The following is a 24227-nucleotide window of genomic DNA, read 5'->3' as shown; positions in this document are numbered from 1 at the left end:
CATGTTACACACACCACAGGCTCCTGAGGACAGATGTGGGCTTTGTTTGTTTTTCTGCAAAAAAAAAAAAAAAAAAACTGCGCAGGTTTTGAACCCACCACCTCTGGTATATGGGGCCAGCACCCTACTCCTTGAGCCATAGGCCCAGCCCAGGACAGTTTGTGTTTTTGAGAGCTTAAGATAATTAACCTCTAGTTTTTCCTTTAAACACTGCTTTGGGCAGCTGTGATCTTCATTGCCTAATGGTCTTTGCCTCAAATTTTGTTCTGTGAATCCACTGATTTTTCCTGAAGCCTGGGGCAGAGCGCCCTGCCCTCTGGCCCTTTCTTGATCTACTTTCATCCCCTCTACCTGTCAAAATGACTGAATGTCTGACTACCAGTGGAATTGGCAGACGATGAGTTTCTCTAACTCACATGGATTTCAGTTTCTGTTGCTGCCTACACACAGCTGGAGGCCTCTTTTCACGTGGTGACTACGGAGGCTCAGGATGTCCCGTAGAAGCACTGAAGCCCCAAGCAGATGAGTTTCACTTCCTTTTAAATTGTGCTTGTCTTAGCTTGACTCAGTGAAAAGTCTGTGTTTTAAGATGTCCCAAGGGAGCCATGGCTTAAGTGTTCTGCTGCCACTGTACCCATGCCTCTGAAAGCGGAGATGAGAGAGAAGAAAGACTGAGCCCCCTAACCAGCCGCTGCACCTTCCATGTACTGATGGGTGGAAAGACAAGCCACAATGCGGCTGTTCAGCCAAGCAGAGGGCCGGGCTGCAGAGAAGGCAGCTCCTCTCCCAAAACCACACCAGCAATGGCAAGCCAATTCTTTGCAGAAAAGCAACAGCTCTCCTAAAATGACTTTCTGTTTTGTGAATTTGTTTTTAAAATATGGACAGAGTTCTTGGTCATAGGTAACCACAGTCCCGTGATGTTCACTGCACTGCCTTGAATTCAGCATAAATGCCTTTGCAGGAGCAGTAACCTTCTGCTTATAATGGAGTTGCTCTGTGTGCCAAGAGAATGAGTTCGCTCTGAGCAGCCCTCTGCATTCTGTGATTCATGTAGGCATTGATCTGGACAGAGAAACTCTGCAAGAAAGCCAATCGCACTGCCCTTTCTCTGAGGTGTCAGTCTTTTGGTTCACAGTTGTGTTTTCAAACTTAGGGAGCCACAGATGACTTCCTGGAGGGCTGTAAATCATTCCATACATTTTACATTTGTTGGAGGAGTAAACCAAGAGTATTGAACAGGAAAAGGTTTTCAAAATTTCTCCAGGAAACTTTAGCTGTTAGAGATTGAGAGGGCAGAAAAGTGCTAGGAGAGGAATCCATAGGCTGGAATAATGTCTTCTGAATCATCCAACCCAAATCTCTCATTTGCAGTTGAGGAAATGGAGGCAATCAGAAACCAAATGATTTGCCAAGTTACCTAGTTAGACAGCAGCAACGCCCAGACCAGAGGCCCAGCTTTCTAACTCTCAGTTCCAGGTAATTTCTGCCACCCCTTTCCCCTCTCTCCCAACTTCTTAACTCCTTACATTAAAGATAAGACTGAATCAAGAGGAATAGTTCCAAAATGTAGCCCATGATCACGATCTTCGATGCCTTTAAAAAATAAGAATTTCTTGGTTCCATTAAGACCTACCAAAGGAAATTGAGACCTGATCTGCCTTGTCACAAGCTCCTCAGAAATTTCCATTTACATTACATTTTAGAATCATCAATCTCAGGTCTATAAAAGGGCAGGTGGCATGTCACAAGAAATGACTAGTGACTTTTAACATTACTGAATTTATATGGAGAACAGTCATTCCTCGTTTCCTGCTGTTCTTAGAGCCAGTCATGTAGGGAGCGGAACTGAGCTAATGACGGCTCAGAGAGTAATTACCCCAGCTTGCCTGTTTCTCTAATGGGTATAACTATAACTATTAATATTAGCTCTTTCCCCCCTGACTGGCAATGTTTATCTGCTGTGTACTGCTCTGCTGTACTTAGTGGAGCATAAATGAGTGCTTTGCGAGTACCCTCAAATATCCAGGCCCACTCCAGCCTCTGTTGGTACACAGCATCTGGCCTCCAAACGCCTCGCAATAAGCCTACAAATAGTGTAGTCAGAGCCCCAATCACCTCTCTAAGCAGGTAATTATTACTTCTGCCAGTTACGTGAAATTTTAGCATGTTGCTTATAGCAATAGATTGAGGAGCATATTTATGTGGTTCCTGCTTCTATTCATAGCTCAGAGTTAAAATTCCACTTCTGCTGGAGTACAGCTCTGGGCTGTGTCCTTCAGTATCAATTTGGCTGATAATAAATAAAATATCATATCCTTGGGGGGGTGCAAATTAAAATTATATTAAATATCTAGATAAGAAATAATAAAAATAATAAAAATAAAAATAAAATTATATTAAATATCTAGATAAGAAAAAATAAAAATAGGTTATTGATGGACTATAAAAAATATATCATTTCCTCATTTCCCCCCTTAGTACCTAACACAACTAAACAAACAAATAAACAAAATCCTAAGGCCCAGTTTATTCTGAGTACAGGAGAGTTCTGTGGACAAGGAACTGGGCAGCCCTGTAGGATTACTGAGCTATTGAATGTGTAGCAGAAGTGTGATGTCGAGGCACTCTGGGGGTCTCGTGACAGAATTTAATGGGTTTTGTGGTGTGTTTTGCAGCATGCCCTTTCTGACAAGGCGTGTGTGAAAGCCTTTGACCCAAAGACAACTTGCTTACAGGAATGCCTGATCACCACCTTCCAGGAGGCCTACTTTGTTTCGGAAAGTTTCGAAGAAGCCAAAGAAAAGATGAGGTAAATTTGCTTTTCTCCTATCTGGAGAAAATAACTGTTAATTTTTCTGGTTCTCTTTCTTCCTGTGACCTATCTCTTGCATCACTGTGGGTTGGTGGTGTATTTTTTGATTCCTGTTTGTTCTGCAGGGACTTTGCAAAGTCCATCACCCACCCCTTCTCAGTGCACTTCAATCCCTACACTCAGAGCATTGAAATTCTGAAAGACACCAGAAGTATTGAAAATGTGGTGCAGGACCTTCACAGTGACTTGAACACCGTGTGTGACGCGTTGGACAAGATGAACCAGTACCTTGGGATCTGACGCCTGGAAGCCGCGTTGTCGGCCGTGCCATCTTCTCGGGGCCTCGCAGCAATTCTGTCATTGAACGCTGGCGTTAACTGTAGCATGGAGTTCCATCTCTCTATACCTGCTTGTAACTTGCTGTGTAGTATATAAACTACCAAAAGAACCCCAATGGCACCTAACTACTGGTATGATAGAGTGTGATATCTTTAAATGTCTTAAGTAGATTTGACATTACCGCTAGTGTCCCTAACCAGACTGCATCTATTTAAGATTTGTTATTTTGCAAATAACCCTCTTCTGATCCTAGCGTATGCCCTTCTCTGTCTCAGATTTGAGCCTTTTCTCTGTGCTCATTAGATAAAATGAAGACAGCAGTGAAGATATTTCTGTTTTCAATAGTATCAGTGTTTTCACAGCATTCTTTGAGACACAACCAGAATTGTAGGAAACTTCCCATCACAGTAGCAAAAGAGTCAATGTTCTGTTTCAAAAATTGTTAACACAGTATTTGAAATGAGATTTAGGTTGAATATTTATATGATGCAAAAATGTACAGGTTTCATTAACCTTGTAGAAACTGAATTGTGAGAAGTTTCCTGGAGAATTTTGGAAGCTAAGACTCCCAGAAAGGACATTAAAAAAGACTAAACCGTGGGCAGTAAATGTTGGGACTGTGAATTTTATGCTGGAATAAAGTGAATTACCACACTCAGATGTTTAACTCATTTCTCTGGTTCACAGGATGATAAAATCGCAGAGCTGTAAAGATCATTTTTTGATTTCCAAGATGTGAAAATTGTGTCACAGAGAGGTTAAGTGATTTGCCTGAAGCAGTGCAGTTAGTTAGTTGTGCACCTACAGTCACTGTCTATTGCATTTTCCTTGGGATTGACGAGGCATTCAACGTGGTGTAGTTATGTGCTGTTAGAGAAGGGATACTAATGCCTCTTAAAGTTAATGCTTATCACGAAGCAGGAATTGGTTTGTGATGAAGGATTCACAGCAGTGTCTATGTTGTTTCCCCTCATGGCCTCCAAACCAGGCCAGATCCAAGGGAGGTTGTACACTTTCTTTAAGTTTGGGCAACTGTGGGCAAACAGTAGTGATATACCACAAATTTCCAGTGCTCCTTGACATAGAAAATAAAATCAGGTGATTAAGTGAACAAATGAAAAACCTGCTGAATGAGTGCGTGAATTTCATCTTCTTCTGCTTCCCTCACCAAACTCAATTGCTGTCCTCTGATTCTGCTTTTGGTAGTGAGAAAACTGCATGTTGGAAAGGGGAGGGAGCAAGAAAAAGGAGAAGATAAGGAAAAGATGACACAATAACACTTAGGAAATTAAAAATGATTACTTGAGCGAATTTTAAAGATTTTTCCTAAAATAAGAAACTACATATAATTTTAAAACAATTCATATTTTCATATGGGGTACATTATAGGTTAGAAATCTTTGGACTAAATATATTCAGGAAGAATATGAGAAAGAGGTAAAACATCAGGTACAGGTCAAATTAAAATGAAAATTCGGGGGTGTAAATATTGGTTATTCCCACTATTGGGGATCTTTCACTTCTAAAGAATTCTCAGAACAACTAAATTTTGAGAAAAGAGTTTGGTGCATAGAATGTGAGAGTCACAAAATTTAAATACTATTCTCGGTGAAGGGGACAGTGCCTTGAAAAGGGGGCGGCACCTGTGGTTCAGTGAGTAGGGCACTGGCCCCATATACCGAGGGTGGCAGGTTCAAACCCAGCCCCAGCCAAACCGCAACAAAGAAATAGCCGGGCGTTGTGGCAGGCGCCTGTAGTCCGAGCTGCTCTGGAGGCTGAGGCAAGAGAATCGTGTAAGCCCAGGAGTTGGAGGTTGCTGTGAGCCGTGTGACGTCATGGCAGTCTACCTGAGGGTGGTACAGTGAAACTCTGTCTCTACAAAAAAAAAAAAAAAAAAGCCATGAATGGTAGAGAAATAGTGAGCACGCTGAGTGAAATCTAAAAGATCTAGAATGGGCTGTGTGTGGTGGCTCACACCTGGAATCCCAGCACTCTGAGAGGCTGAGGCAGGTGGAGTGCCTGAGCTCAGGAGTTCAAGAATAGCCTGAGTCAGAGTGAGACCCCCGTCTCTAAAAAAAATAGCCTGGGTGTTGTGGTGGGCACCAGTAGTCCTAGCTATGGGGGAGGTTGAAGTAGGAGGATTGCCTGAGCCCAAGAGATTGAGGTGATTGTGAACTATGATGCCACAGCACTTTGCCAAGGGCAACAGCGTGAGACACTGTCTCAAAATCAATCTAGGATGATTAAGCAGCTGTATATTTTAAGTTAAATAGATCCATAAATATATGGTTTGCTAGGTCTAGATGACCCTGAATAACGATGTACTTATAAGTAATAATCCAGAGTAACATTCCAGAACAACAAATGCCTGAATTTTCAGAACTAGTTGCTAAATTTTCTCAGAAAAGAAAATGGGCCAAGGAATTCTTAGTATATGCCTTTCGTGTTGTTTCCATAATTTGGCAGTGTGTAGATTGTTTAGACACAAGTCCTAGAGTTCTGTCATATTTTCTTTTCATTAAAAAAAAAAGGAAACCATCAAGTTTTTCCCCTTTTGTCCCACGATGAAATGGGAGCTCCTTCGTTAAATGTACTTTAGGGAGAAGTATACTAAATTGTAAACAAATTCCTTCACAAAATAACTCTTGAGGAGTCTTTTAACATGTGCAGAATCTATTTTGTCTCTAAAATAAGAAAAGAGTTGCAAAGCAAATAGCGTTTCCCACAGATCTTATATAGGTATCATACAAGCGGGAGGAATTACCTGATTCTTTTTAGATTTGTTCTCCATTCAGAATAGCAGTAACCATGGTTTTCACCCTGTGAAACGATGAAATCATGGCTTTCATTTGTTGTGAGCATTTAACATGCAAATGCCATTACAGCTAATGGTGGGGAAAATCCTATAAAATTTAATAGGCATCAAAGGAAAAGTGTTGGCAGAAAAATTCCCTGCATAGAAATAGTGCGACAAGATAATCACAGCCGGCTTCTTATCATATCAGACACCCACTCAGCATAACCATTTGTCTCAATTATATCTCATAACTTAAAGCTAAATTAGATAGATCCAAGGGCAATTACAGATTTGAAGACACCTTCTCACTGTCATCTCCACGTGAGTGGTTATTTTATTTTGGCTTTGCTGCTGCCTTCTCTAATCAGTTAATCAGAAATCAACACAAAGTTCCTGGCAAGACCATATTTTTTATGCATCACACTTTGCAAAAGATAGCCAAAATCTGATTAGTCCGGGGTTATTTACTCTTGAAGCATTTTTGCCTGTTATGAGCTAGGACCAGGCATATAGTGTATTCTTAAATGATTAGCTTATTTGGCATAATAAGAATGTAATAGAGTGTTTATACGTTATACCTTTTTTTTTTATTTTTTGAGACAGAGTTTCACTCAGTCACTCTGGGTAGAGTGCTGTAGTGTTATAGCTGACAGCAACCTCAAACTCTTGAGCTCAAGAGATCCTCTTGCCTCAGCCTCTCGAGTAGCTGGGACTACAGGCACCTGCCACAATGCCCGGCTATTTTTAGAGACTGGGTTCTTGATCTAGCTCTGGCTGGTCTCAAACTGGTGAGCTCAAGTGATCCACCTGCCTCGGCCTCCCAGAGTGCTGGGATTACAGGAGTGAGCCCCTGCGCCTGGCCTAAATTACACCTTTTAAGAGTGGAGAACTTCCACTTATGTTTTCTTGTTTGTTTGTTTTCATGTTTGTGTAAGGGGCATAGACTTGGGCTCCTGGTTTAGTCTCATTTATTTACTGTGTAATTTAGAAATGATGCTTTATGGGGATGATGTATCTGGGTATGTGTGTTGCTTTCTTATGGTAAATGGGCCTGAGCCTAATGATTGCAAAGTGTTGCAACATTTACCAACATGAAAAGTCTAAAATGAAAAACAGTGTGCTCTAAAATGGAATCAAATCGAAATACAAAGTTTCATTTTCAAAAGGAGTCATGGCTCACATCATCTCATTTTCTTAGTTCGAGAAGGAAAACATTAATGTAAGATGTTGTTCTCCAATTCATTTGATCTAATTTCCAACTTGTAAAAAATCAGACCCTGGTGCTTACTCTCATGAACCTTGTCTTACTTATAATGAGTAAGAAAGCAGCCCAGAATTTTCCAGTGTGTCTGAGTTTTTTATTTTCCCTTCTTCTTCTATTTCCAAAGACATTCTCTTATTTCGGGAAATGATTTTTATGCAGATTGCCATCTTCTGGGGAAAGTCCAGGGAATTAACAGTGGGATACTGCTTCCAATATTGGCTTTGTATATGTTTGAAATAAACCAGTTCTGGAACATAAAATGGTAGCTCTTTATGATGTGACATTGGTTTTCAAAACATTTATCAGGCACTGTTTCAGGCAGTATTGCAGACCCTGAGAATATAGTGGTGAATCTGACAGAGGATGTTTAGACCCGCTTCGAACGTATGTTATGGCAGGGACAAATAAAAAAAAAAATAGATAATTTGAAATTGTGGCAAGTTTTATGAAAAAAAAAAAAAAAACAGGGTGACTTGATAGAGCAGTAGAGAGATGAAATCAGGGGGCCTGGGAAGGCCTTTCTAAGGAGCTGGTATTTAACAAGAAGCATGGGATGAGAAGCAGCCAGGCATGGAGAGGGCTGTGGGCAGAGCATCCCTGGGAGTGGACCAGCAAGAGCAGGGTGTGAGGGAGGGACAGACCACAGTGGTCAGGAATGGAATGGCATGAGGGCAGCGTGGGAGGCAGCGGTGAGAGGTAACAATGGACTTCATAGGGGTCAGGTGTCCTCCAAGCAGTGGAAAGCTGCTGGAGAGTCCAAGGAAGAAACTGATACCAACTGATTTACATTGTTCAGAGCTCACTCGGTCCACTCTGTGGAAGGTGGGGTGGGGACAGGAGTTAGAAGCTGCAGAGCCATAAATAACTACATGCCAACACAAGAATAAAACACACAGTTAAATTCAAGTAGGGGAGGGGAAGAGAGATAGGGTAGGTGGGAGGGGAAGAGGGGTTGGGGTCCTCTTACCCAGCAGGTGCAATGTGGGGGTGCATGGCACACACTCTGGGTGAAAGGCTCCATTACAGCTTGGACTTTACCTAACAAATGCAAACAATGTAACCTAATTGTGTGAATCCTTATATTAACTGAAGTTTAAAAAACAGCAACAGAGCAAGTTAGGAGGCCATTGCAAAACTGAGGATCTACAAAGTCACTTTCTTGCTGGATCACGGTGGACATTATTTAGAATAGCTGCAATGAAATAAGTTACAGGTAAGTGGGTGAGTGGAACCATCAGATAAAAAACTGGGGCAAACTGGAACAACTGGAACCAGGTTGATTCTCCTTTGAATGAAAAAACAGTCACATGGTGAGCACCTCTGTCCTTCCCGATGCCTGACACTTCCTTTTACAAAAATTTTCTCACATCAACTGTATGGAAGAAGAGCTAGACTGGAAAGAAAATATATTTTTCTTTCTTGGGAGTCACAGATGTTAATGACAGGAGATATTATGAGAGGAGATAAAGGAAGCGGAAAATGAGGCATCATTGGTGAATGTTGGTGGTGCTGACATGTAGTCTAATTCAGGACAATAAAACCCCTCTCACCTCCAGGAAAACTGTCCACTCTGGCCATTTCTATAGGAATAGGCCATATAAATGTCAGTGAATGAGTCAAGTCTATTTCCACCCTTCTTGTTGCCTCCTATTTCCCCAAATGTGGATTGAAGAAATTTCAGGAAAGGTTCCCTAGCTGTGATTTCATCCTCTCTCTGAGAAGGACGGGTCTGCTGCGGCAGCTGGAAGTATATGTGCTTCTTGGGGAAGATTGCAGTGAGCCTGATGTTCCACCCAAGGGCGTCTGTGGTTATGGTGCCTGTGAACAGCATTCTCATAATCCAGTCTGGGTACAGTTTTTATAATTGAACAACAAAAACATCTGACAGATGTGGGCAGGGTAATTTGAAAGCTAGATGGCACAAAGAAATCAAGTTCATTTTCTGTCAAAATCAAATCTTTAAAAAAAAACATGCAAAGCTGGCCCTCATTTTATAGTCTGGGAAAGATAATATTAATTACAGGAAGGTGGTCAGAAGTTTCTGTTCCCTCTGCCTTTTCTAGGTCCCTTGCAGTCTCCTTGCTTTTCAGCTTGTTCATTTCCATGGAACTTACAGGATGCTGATTCAGTAGGTCTATTATCCCCAAAGGTTTGAAAACCACTGAACACGTCTAATGTACAGCTTGCCCAATTTGAGTGAACTGCTAACTTCACAGACGTTAATGAGGCCAATTATTGGCAAGTGAATTTGACGTGAAGAACACATTAGGTTTGCTACTATAGCAGTTATTTGTTTATCGGGATTGATTGAGGCAAACTTCCTTTTGATCATTACATCTGATTGATCACTGCACATGGCATTATGAAAAAATGAGGTTTCTAAATCAGATAGCGGCTTGAAAGAAAAATCTCAACCTTGCAAGGGAAGAACATGTTTCCCTATTTCAGCCTGAAAGCCTAGCCATTAAATTGGAATGGATCCTAATTAGTCTCCTCACAAATCTCTAAAACTTTTTGGTCTTTTCTGTTGAGAAGAACTTAAAAGAAGCCTAAATTCCTCCCTTGCCCACATATAGTCAATATCAAAGAAAATACCTTGCACGGTAATACCACTGAAAATGAGTGCAGACATAGCAATCCTGATTTGAAGTGGCATTGAAAGTATAATTTGATTCACCCAGCCAAATGATTACTGCAAGTGTAGATCATCAGCACGGCCCACTCCAGGACATTTGAATTGGTGATGAGCTGACGGCTAATTGTCAGACTGAGTCTGCCTCTTGAGCTCCTGCCTGAGAACAGAGAGAAACTCCTAGCCTGGATGTAGACTATTTCTCCATGTTGGAGATAGTCTTTCAGGATGGCTGTCACTTTATTCATACCCAGCACCTGCTGTCTGCTTTGTCCAGTAATTGCACTCCCATTTTTCCTTTTGTGAATCCCATCTCTGCTTCTAAGTCAATCCCTGAGGTGGTTGCTGATTCCATCTCTCAGTCCTAGGGGCGGGCTTACAACCGAGGTGTTCTTTTCTTGCTAATACATTTGAGTTCTCTGTGGATTCTGGTTATTAGACCTTTATTGGAGGTATAACCTGCAAATATTTTCTCCCATTCTGAGGGCTGTCTGCTTGCTTTACTTACTATGTTCTTGGCTGTGCAGAAGCTTTTTAGTTTGATCAGGTCCCAGTAGTGTATTTTTGATACCGGTTTCAATTGCCCAGGGAGTCCTCCTCATAAAATATTCACCCAGGCTGATTCCTTCAACAGTTTTCCCTGCACTTTCTTCAAGTATTTTTTATAGTTTCATGTCTTAGGTTTAAATCTTTTATCCAGTGATAGTCTATCTTAGTTAATGGTGAAAAGTGTGGGTCCAGTTTCAATCTTCTACAGGTTGCCAGCCAGTTCACCGAGCACCATTTGTTAAATAGGGAATCTTTTCCCCATGGAATGTTTTTAATTGGCTTGTCAAAGATCAAATAACAGTAAGTAGCTGGGTTCGTCTCTTGGTGCTCTATTCTTTTCCATACATCTACCTTTCTGTTTTTGTGCCAGTACCATGCTGTTTTGATCACTATCAATTTATAGTATAGTCTGAGGTCTGGTAGCATGATTCCTTCTGCTTTGTTTTTATTTCTGAGTAATGTCTTGGCTATTCGAGGTTTTTTCTGATTCCATATAAAATGAAGTATTATTTTTTCAAGATCTTTAAAATATGACAACAGAGCTTTAATAGGAATTGCATTAAAATTATATATCGCTTAGGGTAGTATAGACATTTTAACAATATTGATTCTTCCCAGCCATGTACATGGTATGTTTTTGCATTTGATAACATCTTCAGTTATTTCATTTCTTAAAGTTTCATAGTTCTCTTTGTAGAGATCTTTCACGTCCTTTGTTAGGTATACTCCCAAATATTTCATCTTCTTTGGCACTACTGTGAAAACAATAGAGTCCTTGACTGTTCTTTTTGGCTTAGCTATTGTTGGTATATATAATTTATGTATATATAATTATACATGTATAATTATAATACATATATATACATGGTATCTATAATTATAAGTATATAATTTTTAAAGTATATATATATTTATATGTGTCGATTTTGTAGCCTGAGACATTGCTATATTCCTTGGTCACTTCTAAAAGTTTTGTCGTAGAATCCCTAGTGATTTCCAGATATGCAATTATGTCATCTGCGAAGAGTGAAAATTTGATCTCTTCCGACCCCATGTGGATACACTTGATCGCCTTTTCTTCCCTAATTGCAATGGCTAAAACTTCCATTACAATGTTAAAGAACAATGGAAACAATGGTCAACCTTGCCTGGTTCCTGATCTAAGTGTAAATGATTTCAATTTAACTCCATTCAATACCATATTGGCTGTGGGTTTCCTGTAGATGGCCTCTATTAGTTTAAGAAATGTCCCTTCTATACCAATTTTCTTAAGTGTTCTTATCATGAAGGGATGCTGGATATTATCAAAAAGCTTTTTCTACATCAATTGAAAGAATCATATGGTCCTTATTTTTTAGTTTGTTTATGTGCTGAATTACATTTATAGATTTACGTGTATTGAACCAGCCTTGAGACCTTGGGATAAATCCCACTTGGTCGTGGTTTTTTTGATGTGTTATTGGATTCTGTTTGTTAGGATCTTATTGAGTATTTTAGCATCAATATTCATTAGTGATATTGGTCTGTATTTTTCTTCTCTTGTTGGGTCTTTCCCTGGTTAGGGGATTAAGGTGATGTTTGCTTCGTAGAACCTGTTGGGTAGTGTTGTTTCTTTTTCTATATTTTGGAAGTGGTTTAGTAATGTAGGTACTAGTTCTTCTTTAAAGGTTTGGTAGAATTCTGACGTAACGCCATCTGGTCCTGGCCTTTTCTTTTTAGGGAGATTTTGTATAGTTGATGCTATTTCAGAACTTGATATAGGCCTCTTCAACATTTCCACTTAATTCTGGCTTAGTCTTGGTAGGTGGCATACTTCCAGGTATTGGTCACTTTCTTTCAGATTTTCATATTTCTGAGAGTAGAGTTTGTTGTAGTATTTGTGAAGGATTTTTTGAATTTCTGAGGGGTGTGTTGTTATTTCATTGTTACCATTTCTGATTGATGAAATTAGAGATTTTACTCTTTTTTTCCTGGTTAGGTTGGCCAAAGGTTTATCTATTTTATTGATCTTTTAAAAAAACCCAGCTTTTGGATTTATTGATCTGTTGTGTAATTCTTTTGTTTTTGATTTCATTTAATTCTGCTCTGATTTTGGTTATTTCTTTTCTTTTGCTGGGTTTGGGGTTGGAGTGTTCTTCCTTCCCCAGTTGCTTGAGATGTCCCATTAAGTTATTAACTTCCTCTCTTTCCATTTTCTTGAGGAAGGCTTGCAGTGCTATAAATTTCCCTCTTAGGACTGCCTTTGCCGTATCCCAGAGGTTCTGGTAATTCGTGTCTTGATTGTTGTTTTGTTCCAAAAATTTGGTGATGTCCTTCTTAATCTCATCTATAACCCATCTATCCTTCAACATAAGGTTGTTTAGCTTCCATGTTTCTGTATGGGTATGCATGTTCCTGTTGTTATTGAGTTCAACTTTTATTCCATGATGGTCTGAGAAGATGCAAGGAATAATTTCTATTTTTTTAAATTTGCTGAGGTTAGATTTGTGGCCTCAGATGTGGTCGATTTTGGAGTATGTTCGTGGGCTGTTGAGAAGAATGTGTATTCAGTTTTGTTGGGATGAAATGTTCTGTAGATGTCTGTTATGTCCAGATGTTGAATGGTGAAGTTTAAATCTAAAATTTCTTTGCTTAGCTTCTTTTTGGAGGATCTATCCAGCACTGCTAAAGGGGTGTTAAAATCTCCAACTACTATGGAACTGGAGGAAATCAAGTTGCTCATGTCTGGTAGTTTCTCTTAAAAATTGAGGTGCTTTCTGGTTGGGTGCATAGATATTAATAATTGAAATCTCATCATATTGAGTATTATCTTTAACAAATATGAAGTGTCTATCCATATCCTTTTTTATTTTGGTTGGTTTAAAGCCTATTGTGTCTATGAATAGGATTGTAATGCCTGTTTTTTTCCTACTTTCCATTTGCCTGGAGTATAGTTGACTCTTATCCCTTCACCTTGAGTCTATATTTGTCTTTTAATGTAAGATGTGATTCTTGTATGGAGCAGATATCTAGCTTGAGTTTTTGTATCCAGTCAGCCAACCTGTGCCTATTTAGAGGACAATTTAAACATTAATTGAGAATATTGATAAGTCTTTCGAGAGTCCGGTGGACATTTTTAATCCTTTTGCAACTGTGGAAGTTGGAATTTAATCAAAATTTCCTAGATGGGTTTACTTTTGTGGTGGAGGATTATGCTGGTCTTCATGGAGGATAGGTCTGAGAATATCCTGGAGAGCTGGTTTAGTTATGGGAAATTTCTTCTACATGTGAATGTCATCGAAGTATTTAATTTCTCCGTCACAAATGAGACTCAGTTTAGCTGGCTACATGATCCTGGGTTGAAAGTTATTTTGTTTTAGGAGATTAAAAGTTGATGACCATCCTCTTTTAGCTTGAAAGGTTTCAGCAGAGAGATCTGCAGTTATTCTAATATTCTTGCCCTTGTAGGTGATGTTTTACTTTTGTCTGGCTGCTTTCAGAATTTTCTCCTTCATATTAACTTTAGTGCAATTGATTATGATGTGTCTGGGGGATGTCTTATTTGGGATGAATCATGCTGGAGTTCTGAAACTGTCTGCTATCTGAATTTCAGAATCTCTTGGCATGTCTGGATATTTCTTCTTCATAATCCCATGGAGAAGAGACTCTGTGCCTTGTGAAGCCACTTTGTCACTTTCGGGGATCCCTATAAGACGAATATTGATTTTCTTTGAATTATCCCAGAGCTCTCTAAGAGAGTGATCTGTTTTTGCCCTCCATTTCTATTCCTCTTTGAGAGTTTGGGAGAGTTGGAAATCTTCAATGTCAGAAATCCTTTCTTCTGCTTGCTCCATCCTGTTACTGAGGGATTCTACTGTGTTTCTCAGATCTTTGAGGGCTGCAACTTCTTGTCTCAATGTGTCAAACTGATCTTTGGTCATTTGGTCTTTGAATTCATTGAATTCTTGAGCTATCTTTTGGGTTACTGCTTGGAATTCTAATTTGATCTTATTTGCTTTACAGATTCTGAATTCGATTTCTGACATCTCAGCTATTTGTTTGTGCATGAGATCTTGTGCTGTGTCTGCCACATTGATCCTTGGGGGAGTTGATATACTCTGACTATTAACATTGCCAGAGTTTTTCTGTTGATTTTGCCTCATGATTATTTTTCACCGTTGCCTCTGGCTGTCCTCAGAGTTGGGGAGGTGTCGCTCCAAGATTAGATGCCAGCAGAATCACTCTATTGTTGCTGGATCTTTGTAGGGATTGATGCTATGTAGTTCCTCTGGGGCTGCCCCAGCTAGGGAGTTCTGGTTGTGGAAGCAGCTCTGGAGTGTGACACCCCTGGATCCAGCAACAGCACGGGAGGTGGTGTGCACTGTTCTGGGAGTGCCTGTCACCCAGTGACTTTGGCAAAGAGAGCCCAAGGCTCCAGCAGTCTCTGGGTAGGAGAAGGGCTCTGTGCAGAGGCAGGGAGGGCTCTGGAGGGCACGCAGCTACCAGAGTCCCTGGGCAGATGAGTGGTCCAGTGTGGAGGCAGGGAGAGTACAGGAGGGAGGACGCAGGGTTGGGCGGCTTCCACAGTTCCTGGTCCGGGCATGCAGAGGCCCAGTGGGTGCGGGTCATGGGTCGGGGTTTGTGGCACAGCTTTTATGGAGGTCTGGGTGTCACCAAGCCTAGGAGTTTGAGGTTGCTATGAGCTGTGACAACTCAGCATTCTACCCAGGGCAACAGCCCGAGGCTCAAGTGTGCCAAACCAGTCTCACTCTGCCCCTGAGGGTTAAGGCTGTAAGGCAGCTCAGTTTACTAGCTTCTGCCCAATCCTTGCTCTGTGACTCTGAGGGTGGAGCTTGCTGAAGCAGTTCTCTCACAATGGCTCCCTATGGCCCCAGCCTAACACTATTTGTTCCGTCCAGCTCAGCGGCTCAGTCTGGGGCCCTAGACAATGCCCAAAGTTCTCTACACTCCTGCTCAAGCTCTCCCCAATGGCAGTTCAATTGAGTTCCAAGTCCAAAAACACCAAAACAGTTCACAGGTAAGGCCTTTCCAGTTTGCAGTCTCACTACTGCTTATAATTATGGCTGCTGGCGGGATTAGGTCGCTAGGACACATGGAATTACTTGCCAGTTTTCCACTGTTTTTGTCCTCCTCTTGGGGTCCAGAAGTCCCTTGCTGACTCCTTGTATCCTTAAAGGGATGATTATAGACAGATCCCAACAGCTAGAGATGCCTGGAGTCTTATCTCCCCAGACTCACTGTGCTGTGTTGCAGGGAAGCTGTTACTTGGCTGCCATCTTGGCTTGTTCTCCCCTTGATCACTTCTAAGAGTTTTGTAGTAGAATCCCTGGTGCTTTCCAGATACACAATCATATTATCTGCGAAGAGTGAAAGTTTGATCTCTCTGACCTTATATGGATATCCTTGATCGCCTTTTTTTGCCTAACTGTGATAGCTAAGACTTCCATTACAATGTTACAAAGCAGTGGAGAAAATGGGCAACCTTGCCTGGTTCCTGAAATGAGTGGAAATGATTTCAATTTAACTCTATTCAATACAGTATCAGCTGTGGGTTTGCTGTAGATGGTCTCTATCAGTTTAAGAAATGTCCCTTCTATACCCATTTTCTAAAGGATGCTGGATATTATCAAAAGCTTTTTCTGCATCAATTGAGAGAATCATATGGCCTTTGTTTTTTAATTTTTTTATGTGTTGAATTATATTTATAGATTTACATATATTGAACCAGCCTTTTGACCCTGGGATAAAACCCACTTGGTCATGGTCTATAATTTGTTTGATGTGCTGCTGGATTCTGTTAGGATTTTGTTGAATATTTTCACATCAATAGTCATTAGTGATATTGGTCTATAATTTTCTTTTTTGGTTTTGGGATCAAGATGATATTTGTTTCATAGTATGTGTTGGGTAGTATTCCTTCTTTTTCTATATTTCGGAAAAGGTTAAGTAATATAGGTACTAGTTCCTCTGTAAAGGTTTGGTAGAATTCTGATGTGAACCCATCTGGTCCCAGGCTGGTTTTTTTTTTAGGGATATTTTGTTGATGTTATTTCAGAACTTGATATAGGCCTGTTCAACATTTCCTCTTCATTCTGACTAAGTTTAGGAAGGTGGCGTGCTTCCAAGTATTGGTCAATTTCCTTCAAATTTTCGTATTTCTGAGAATAAAATTTCTTGTAATATTCACTGATGATTTTTTGAATTTTTGAAGAGTCTGTTGTTATTTCGTCTTTGTCATTTTTGATTGATGAAATTAGTGATTTTACTCTTTTTTTTTCCTGGTTAGGTTAGCCAAACCTAACCTTTTATTGACCTTTTCAAAAAACCAACTTTTTGATTTATTGATCTGTTGTATAATTCTTTAGTTTTCAATTTCATTTAATTCTGTTCTAATTTTGGTTATTTCTTTTCTTCTACTCGGTTTGGGGTTGGAATGTTCTTCCTTTTCCAGTTGCTTGAGATGTCCCATTAAGTTGGTAACTTCCTCTCTTTCTGTTCTCTTGAGGAAGGCTTGCAGTGCTATAAATTTCCCTCTTAGGACTGCCTTTGCATTATCCCAGAGGTTCTGATAATTCATGTCTTCATTATCTTTGTTCCAAAAATTTGGCAATTTTCTTCTTAATCTTGTCTATGACCCAGGTATCATTCAGCATAAGGTTATTTAACTTCCGTGTTTTTGTATGAGTATGGAGATTCCTGTTGTTACTGAGTTCGACTTTTATTCCATGGTGGTCCGAGAAGATGCAAGGAATAATTTCTATTCCTTTAAATTTACTGAGTTTAGACTTGTGACCTAAGATGTGATCAATTTTGGAGTATGTTCTGTGGGCTGATGAGAAGAATATGTACTCAGTTATGTTGGAATGGAATGTTCTGTAGATGTCTGTTAAATCCAAATGTTGAATGGTTAAGTTTAAATCTAAAATTTCTTTGCTTAGCTTCTTTTTGGAGGATCTATTCAACACTGACAAAGGAGTGTTGAAATTTCCGACTATTAGGGAGGTGGAGGAAATCAAGTTGCTCATGTCTGTTAGAGTCTCTCTTATAAATTGAGGCACAGTCTAGTTGGGTGCATAAATATTAATAATTGAAATCTCTTCATGTTGAGTGTTACTGTTAACAAATATGAAGTGTCCATTCTTATCTTTCCTTACTTTTGTTGGTTTAAAGCCTATTGTATCTGCGAATAAAATTGCAACACCTGCTTTTTTCTGATTTCCATTTGCCTGAAATATAGATAACCATTCCTTTGCCCTGAGTCTATATTTATCTTTTAAGGCAAGATGACATTCTTCTATGCAGCAGATATATGGTTGAGTTTTTGTATTCAGTCAGCCAAACTGTGCCTCTTTAGATGACAATTTAAGCCATTCACATTAATGGAGAATATGGATGAACCTGGTAGAATTTTGGATATCGAGTTTTTTAAAAGTCTAGTGGACATTTTTAATTCTTTCACCACTGTGGAAGTTGCAGTTTGATCAAAAGTTTCTGAGTGAGTTTACACTTGTGGTGGAGGATTGCCCTGGCTATTGTGGAGGATTATTCTGAGAATATCCTGGAGAACTGGATTAGTGATGGCAAATTTCTTCAACATGTGTATGTCATTAAAGTATTTAATTTCTCCATCATAAATGAAACTCAGTTTAACTGGATACAGGATCCTGGGTTGAAAGTTATTTTGTTCTAGGAGATTAAAATTTTATGACCACCTTCTTCTAGCTTAAACAGTTTCAGCAGAGAGATCTGCAGTCATTCTAATATTCTTCTCTTTGTATGTTATGGTTTTCTTATGTCTGGCTGCTTTCAGAATTTTCTCCTTCATATTAACTTTAGTGAAGTTAATTATTTTGTGTCTGGGAGTTGTCTTATTCAGGTTGAGTCATGCTGGGATTCTGAAGCTGTCTGCTATCTGAATTTCCAAATTTCTTGTCATGTCTCGAAAGATCCCCTTCATAATCTCTGGAAGAAGGGCCTCTGTGCTTTGCGAAGCAACTTTGTCACCTTCAGGAATTCCTATAAGGTGAATATTAGTTTTCTTCGAATTATCCCACAGCTCTCTGAGAGAATGATCCATTTTTGCTCTCCATTTCTCTTCCTCTTTGATGCTTGGGAGCATTTCAAAGTTTTATCTTCAATGTCAGAAATCCTTTCTTCTGCTTGCTTCATTTTGTTACTGAGGGATTCTACTGTATTTTTCAGATCTTTGAGGGCTGCAAATTTTTGTCTCAATGTGTCAAAGTCTTTGGTGATTTTGTCTTTGAATTTATTGAATTCTTGAGACAACTTTTGAAATGCTCCTTGAATTTCTAATTCCAACTTTACCTCCATTCTATTAATCTTATTTGGAATCCAAACTCTGCATTCAATTTCTGACATCTCAGGCATTTGTCTCTGAATGGGATCTTTAGTTGCATCTGTCGTATCATTCCTTGGGGGGAATTGATCTACTCTGGTTATTTATGTTACCAGAGTTTTTCTGCTGATTCTGCCCCATGATGATTTTACACCATTTGGCTAGATAAGCAGATAAGGTGAAGTTGGATTGGGGGCCTCCAGGAGTAGTGATTAACGAGCCATTTGCCCAAGAGCTGTGACTGGTGTCTGTACCTTTTCTCCTAGAGCTTCGCAAAGGACCCGTACAGTGCTACAGTCTGAGACACTGGGGGCTTACTTGGTGTGGTGGGGCTAATTGGCTCTGTCTTGTTTTTAGCATGTCTATGTCCTACCCTATTGAATTAGTTACTCTGGGTTGAAGTCTCAGCTGTTGAGATATACCAGCAATTAAGTCACCCTACCCCCCATGGGCAACAATTGGAAAAGGAAAATCAAATTTTCCCACAACCACACACCCAGGGTACCACTTTGGATATTCTTCGGGTGATTGGTCCAGTCCAAGAGATCCAAATCAATTGTCATAGTCAGCACCCAGTCTCAAGTGAGGGAGTTCAAATGGTCTCCGGTAACTAGATAGCAGGGGACTGCTGGCAGCTCGAGTATGACTCATTCTGGTGCTCTGTGGAGTCAGAAGGACCCTCCCCACACACACACACATACACAGCAAATAAATTAGTCTGAGGAGGTTGATTCCTCCTTCCCCACCTTGCACCTCTGTCATACTCAGTCACTGGTAACTCCGCAGGGCTATGACCCAGTTCCCTCCAGTGAGCAGATGCTCCAGGGGTTTGAGCCTGCCTGAGTCACAGAGAGATCTTATATCTCCTCGGCCAGGCCTCTGCATTCTGCCACAATCTGGCAGGGGAAGCTGAGGCTTGACAACCTTGGGTGGTTAATGGAAGCTGGGGTGGTACACTCAGTTACAGCCCTGCCCCTGATTGATGTTGCTGACACTTATATTTGTGCAGAATTTGTGATTCTGTCCTGGCTATATTCCCCTGTGGATCAGGCTCTGTTTGAGTTCACAGAAAGTGCGACTCAGACGCGGTCTGTGCTGCTGCCCAGAGCTAGAGTGTCTGTCTCTGTTGCAGTTTGTGTTGGGGTGGGTGCAATTAGAGCTCACGCTGAGCTCTCAGTTCCAACCTATCCCCAACTGCCTTTGTTTCAGCTATGATCCTCTGAGGGCCAGGTGTTTCTTAGCCTCACTAAAGCCTTCCTGGCTTAGCCTTGCCCTGAGAGAATGCTGTCTCTGTGCGTGCTCACTAAAGCAGTCCTCTGGCTCAGCCTCACCCTAGGAGTATGTGGTCTCTGAGCATGTGTCTTCAATTCTCTATCCTGCTGCACTCTTTTTAGGCCCATACTGCCTCAGGCATACCCTTTGCTCATGGAGCCTGTGTTACCATCCCAGATTCATCTGCCAGTATCTGCCACCGGAAAAAGATGCCCAGCTTTCTCTGGTTGCCCAGAGAGACAGGGAGTGTCCTTCCAAAGTATCCCCAGGTGTGTGAGTCCTATTGTTCCTGCTGCTGCAGTTGCTTCTCTGTGCTGGGGGCACCACCTCTCCCTTTTCCATACAGTTCCTTCAGTCCACTGTTTTCTCCTTACTCCCATGCTGCAGAATCATCACAGACCTGCCACAGCTCATGCCTAGTCCACACCTCTCGAGAAAATGCTCAAGAATCTGGACTCTAGGGAGGACAGGCTTCCAGACCTTGGGGTGAGAGTGGAGGGGAGTACTGGGAGTTCAGGACTGCAGGTAGAGAATATATACAGTTTTATACAGTTTTATGCCTGGCAGGAGAGTGCCATGGCACCCTAGTAGGGGAAGGAAGTCCAGTATTTAGAGGGTCTCTCCTGTGGGATAAAATGGGAGGATGTTTGAACTCTGCTTGCTTGTTTGTAGCAAGTATACTGTGAGCCATTCTCATGGGGGAGTGGACTCCCATCTGCTTGGTGATGGATTTTGTACCTATTGTTTGTATCCTTGGGGTTGCAGCTTGCCTCAGCAGAGTTGATGTGCATTCTTCAACTTTCTCTCTTGGCTCAGCTCCAAATCATCAGCTTACTTACTAAACTTCTATCCTTTAACTCTCCTTCTGGATGGGTGCCTCTGTGGAAAGCTGGCTCCAATCAGCCATCTTGCCTCTGCCTCCCTCATTCTATTCTTTATGACTGACTTTTCTTCTTTTTTCTTTACAGATGGGAATTTTCTGCTTACCCATCTGCATGGTGGAGTATGGTGACTTTACAACTTCTGAGTTTACATGTTACAGTTTTAGACAAAGACATTACTTTTGACATCAATTTCCAAATTTTGGAGAAGGAGAATTTGATCCATCCATGATGGGTGAGCCATCTATTCCTGGTCTAATTGACTGTGGTCCATGTGGAACCGTGGTTTAAATATGGCTACAGAGACCTGACAGGGTGGGGAGGCTGTTCAGGATAAGATGGGCTAGGAAGAAGCCCAAATAAGTTTTCATACTCCAAAAATACAACTATTGTCCCATTCTGAAAATCACCATGCCCAGTGGAGCTTGTCCTGGGATCTTAAAGGGGTGGCCTTAACCCCATGTTTCATTTTTATGACCTCCCTTTGGATTTGCTAGCTTTTCATCCAAATGGTCCAGTTTTTGCAGTGGGTGAAGTGAGAACTCATACTGGATGTAAATCACCTTTTGCTCACCTATTCTTCTCTCTCTGCCCCTTAACCACTCTGTACCAGACATCATTTCAGATGTAGGCTAGATGGCTCCTGGGGAAGTGGTGGCCAGAGAGGAGAGGCAGCAAGCTGAGAAAGAGCCCTTGGGTGGGGGTGGAGTAGGCTCAGCACAGTGTGTCCCAGAAACCTCGGGAGAAGCCTTATGGTTATGGCGAAGGAGCTACAGGCCCTGCACAGCTGAGCCCACAGCCCCTCTGGAGGTGCTGATGGAGCTTTGAGCCCTGGGTGCCATGATGCTCAGGCCAGGCGAGTTTCATATGGGGAATTCCTGCCTTATCTGGAAGTGGTATTTTTCTTGCTTTTAAGAGTTTAGTAATTTTTTTTGTGGTCTGTATTCTATTAAGATATTATCCAATAGATGCCATAGTTCTAATCCCATTCTATAATAGGTGTCACATATTCAAGAGGTTTGTGGTACCTACTATGGGAAAATTTGGTCCTGCTTCTTTTATCTTCTCTCTCTCTCTCTCTCTCTCTCTATATATATATATATATATATATATATATATTTCAACTACTGTACTTCCAAAGGATCTGCATATTTTTTCTGTCTTAAACTTTTCCAAAGCTTTTTTTCTTGGTATACTATGACCTTTTAGCTATCATGCTTTGGGCTGGACAACCTAGAAAAATAAAGGCAGAGTCTGAAGCTTGAGAGGCCCATGCAGTGTCAACTGCCTTCTTTAATCTTAGAAGGAAGTTGACTCATTAACTTCACTATTGCTTCAGAGCAGAAACCTCCTAGACTAAAAAAACTAGCTGTCTTTGAGTGATCACACTTAATATTGGAAGGTATTTATAGTTTCCTCCTTTCTCTTTGAGATGCGTAGTATTTTTTCAATGAATTGAAGTTTCACTAGCTAATCATAGCCTGTCATTTAGAATTACCTGTCTCAGTCTAGGGGAAATTAGGTACCTGCACACAAGTATTAGTTAGCTTGTTCTCTCATGATTAGTTTAATATCTATTATTTTTAGTGTAATTTCTACATATAAAATGAAATCAAAGAGAATATAATGGTGGATTTATCCAAAATGACATACATTATCCTATATTTTAGAGGTGCTCACAAAATTTAAAAAATCTCTTTTATTTTATAAAATAATTTTCTTTTTCTTCTACCTGATTCATTTTTTTTTTTTAAATTTCAGATTAATGTGAGGGTACAATTAAGTTACAATGTTTATATTCATTAGGTAGAGTCCCTGTTATAGTTGTATTCCACACCCAGGAGCTGTGCTGTGTAGCCTTACATTGTGCCCATTAAGTGGGAGCATACCTGTCCCCCTCCATACTTCTTCCCCCTCCCCCATATTGAATTGAATTGAATTTTTCTCTTATGAGGACATATATTAAATTATCTACTGGCTTCATATTAGTATCTAGTGCATTGGATACTTGCTTCTCCATTCTTGTGATACTTTATTAAGAGGAGTGTTTTTTTTTTTTATTGTTGGGGATTCATTGAGGGTACAATAAGCCAGGTTACACTGAAGAGGAGTGTTTTAAATCCATCCAGGTTAATACAAAAGATGTAAAGTCTCTATCTTTTTTTATGAATAGTATTCCATGATGTACATATATCACAGTTCATTAATCCATTCCTGGGTTGATGGGCATTTAGGTTGTTTCCACATCTTATCAATTGTAAATTGAGCTGCAATAAACAATCTAGTGCAAAGATCTTTATGATAAAAGGATTTTTTTCCTAGTAGTGGGATTGCAAGGTGAAATGGGAGGTCTAATTTGGGTTATTTGATGATTCTCCATCTTCTTTCCAGAGAGGTTGTATTAGTTTGTAGTCCTACCAAGAGTATAAAAGTGTTCCCTTCTCTCCACATCCACACCAGCATCTGCAGCTTTGAGACTTTGTGATGTGGGCAAAAATATGGAATGCTTCATGAATTTGTGTGTCATTCCTGTGCAGGGGCCATACTAATCTTCTCTGTATCATTCCAATTTTAGCGTATGCACTGCCAACGTGAACACATTCCTAAACCAGTTTTCAAGCTTGTGAAAGCTCGTCTGATGTAGATGAAGAAACAGTTCCCAAGCTTAGCAGGTGTGTGAATTTTCCTCTCTCTGTGATGTAAGTGCAGCAAGGGTAGACAGATAGTGGAGTTGACATAACACAATTGAGTACCCAGCTCTGCTATGAACTTGAGTAATTGGTTTAAGCATTCTAGTTTGTTTGTGAAATGGCAGTTAATAATAGTACTGATCTCACAGAGCGGCTATGAATGTTACATGAAATGATGTATTTAAGGCACTTAGAATGACTCCTATTGCCCATCTCACAGAGTTCCTGTGAATAAAAAATACATGCACAGCACTTAGGCCCAATGGCTGACACATGATTTTTGTAGACAGCCACATAGTATAAACTATTATTATTCTATCCATTTTTTTTTTATAAACCATATGGTTAAATCTCCATAACTTTATTTACCATACAATGAATACATCAATATATTTTTTTTCACTGGGCAGGAGCCAAAGATAAAAAAGTGTGGAGAACAAAGTATGAACATTTCCCTTTGTCCTGTACCCCCATCAAACTCAACAAATTGTCAACCTTTGGTTTATGGAGATTTTGTCCCCCCATAATCACCATCAGTCCCTCCATACTATTCTTTGATAGTGACATTTTCTGTTTTTTAATTTATGCAAAGTTCCAAGCAAACACAGCTTAGTGCTGGGTCTATCACTTAC

The 24227-nt window shown here is 40.4% G+C and overlaps 1 non-coding gene across 1 annotated transcript; it reads right to left on the bottom strand.

Moving 5' to 3' along the window:
- Nucleotides 1-23397: 23397 nt before the first annotated feature.
- Nucleotides 23398-23504, bottom strand: LOC128574303 (U6 spliceosomal RNA). Its single transcript, XR_008376680.1, has one exon. It is a non-coding gene; the product is annotated as a U6 spliceosomal RNA (small nuclear RNA).
- Nucleotides 23505-24227: the final 723 nt, after the last annotated feature.

This window comes from Nycticebus coucang, chromosome 21 (assembly GCF_027406575.1).
Source record: "Nycticebus coucang isolate mNycCou1 chromosome 21, mNycCou1.pri, whole genome shotgun sequence".
Classification (NCBI taxonomy): domain Eukaryota; kingdom Metazoa; phylum Chordata; class Mammalia; order Primates; family Lorisidae; genus Nycticebus; species Nycticebus coucang.
Note: the sequence above shows the minus strand (reverse complement) of the source record. Positions and strands in the feature narration are given on the sequence as shown.